The sequence below is a fragment of the Condylura cristata genome, unplaced genomic scaffold (assembly GCF_000260355.1).
Source record: "Condylura cristata isolate star-nosed mole 26May11 unplaced genomic scaffold, ConCri1.0 scaffold00024, whole genome shotgun sequence".
NCBI classification, from domain to species: domain Eukaryota; kingdom Metazoa; phylum Chordata; class Mammalia; order Eulipotyphla; family Talpidae; genus Condylura; species Condylura cristata.
This window is the reverse complement of record NW_004567125.1, coordinates 4834826-4836749: the sequence shown is the minus strand read 5'-3', so window position 1 is coordinate 4836749 and position 1924 is coordinate 4834826. Positions and strand designations below refer to the sequence as shown.

The following is a 1924-nucleotide window of genomic DNA, read 5'->3' as shown; positions in this document are numbered from 1 at the left end:
AACAGGACAGACGCTGTAGGTGAACAGGCCCTTCTGTTGTCTTTCACACCCTCCTCGGGACTACTACCTTTGTCAGTAACTAGGGTACACAGGAATTCTCAAACAGGCGGAAAAGTGATGTTTATGTCTCAAGTAAACTTAAGAGGATGTGATTACTAGGATGCCAATCAGTCAGTTAACAAGGAAATAAGTGACAGGCTATTCAGAGAGGTTTGGGTGCATGCCTTCTGCTAAAAGCTTCTGGAGTCCTTAATTTTTCTATCTATGTCAGGAAGCCTGAAATGGTGGTTCTTGCAACTGGGAAGGGTCTCAAAAAGGCCTCCATAGAAAACCCCCAAAAGAAAGATTGCAATGGGAATTTGGCTAATCATAAAATGATTCCAGATCTCTTTTTTCCCATCCAAGTGGTTAAAACTGGCAGACCACTGTCCTGAAAAGTCTTGAAAGACCTTCTTAGATAAAGTCTTAAGTAGAAACAAGAAAATGCTTTTCCACAGCGAACTTTCTTAATTCTACTTACACTTTAAAAGCATTTATACAAATATTTAGCTCCTAGGGTTTTAATCTTTGAGTTGTTTTCTTTATCACGGTTCTCAGGAAAAAATCCGCAATTCCTTCTATCACCTGGCTGTTTTTTTTTTTTAAGTCAGTAATAGCAGAACATAAGATGGTGATTTGAGAATTAACAGAAGAACAGTGCGTTTTCTTCTCGCCTTTTTTTAAAACACACGGGTGTCTTTACACACTAAGGACATTTTGATTTTGCTAGTCATCTGATTTCAACCGCCTTGCTTGGTTTTGGAGGGCGAGGGCATAAAGTAACTGCATTTAAGACTGATAGAAAAGCAAAGTTATCTTTTGGCTGCTTTTTATGGGGAAGGAGGGAACGGATGCATTTTTTAATATTAAAAATTACTAGACGTCGTAGTTGATGTTTAAAGAAAAGTTAAATGAGTCAGATTAGAGGAAAGAACACGGAGAAAGAGGACAACGAAAAAAAGCCTCCCGCGCAGACCGAGATGGGTTGCCGGCGCTCCGAGGCTCAGTTCACCTTCATTTCTCTCGGCCACAGGCCCTGGGGCCAGCCCTGGGCACACGCACCCCGGAGCAAGAGGGACTTTCCAAAAAGAAAGGAAAAACCTCCTTGAAACTTAAGCACGAGTTTTCCCCCAACTGCCGCCGAGCCTGAGAGCGGAGCTCCTTTCACTTCCCTTGGCACCGCGTGCCGCCCGGGATCCCGACCTGGGAGCCGGCAAGTGCTACCCCAGGACCCAGCAGCGCAGCGCCAAGGTTTCTGGCCCCAGCGGGCGCAGGGCCGGGCCCCGGAGTTAGGCGAAGCCACTCGGGGCAGTAGGCTCCGGGGCGGCCCGGGTCCCCGGCTATTACCGAGCAGCCGCGGCCGCCCGCTCCACGGTTCCCGTATCGAGCCCGGCCGGCGGGGGAGGAAAGTACAAAGGCGGGCGACCCGGCCGCAGAGGAAGGGAGGGAAGGAGGAGGAGGGGTGGCCAGGGGGGCTCAGGCGCGCCAGACGCGAGCAGCCCGCCCCTGCCACCCCTGCCCGCGGGCCCGGCCGCCGCAACAAAAGATCCCCGAACCGGCCACCTCCCTTCCGACAGCGAACGGCGAGCGAGAGAGCCGCGCCCCCACGGCTGCATTACCTGGTCGCAAAGGGTTAAAGAGGTCCCGTCAGCCCCAAGTTCATGGTTTGGTTCCTTAGCAGGGGTCACGATGGGGGGTCGTCAGAGACCAGGGGGAAAAGCAGCCAAACACACGAAGAGAAAACGCCCAACTCCGGCAGGGGTCCGTCCGCAAGTCTCTCTCCTTCCTCGCCGAAGTCCGAAAGCGGGTGCAAGCGAACCAAATCCGTACGAGAGCGGCGGCGCCGGCGGCCGAGCGCGAGCCGCGCAAACATCCAGCGCGGCCG

The 1924-nt window shown here is 52.5% G+C and overlaps 1 protein-coding gene across 2 annotated transcripts in view; it reads right to left on the bottom strand.

Moving 5' to 3' along the window:
• The window catches only part of AUTS2 (autism susceptibility candidate 2), an 81995-nt gene extending 80124 nt beyond the window's left edge, over positions 1-1871 (bottom strand). The window contains exon 1 of one of the 2 annotated variants that reach the window (XM_012728986.1): positions 1659-1871. The gene's annotated coding sequence lies outside the window, so the exon portion shown is untranslated. The remainder of the gene's footprint in view (positions 1-1658) is intronic. The other variant, XM_012728984.1, reaches the window with a different exon arrangement.
• Between the last annotated feature and the right edge of the window lie 53 nt (positions 1872-1924).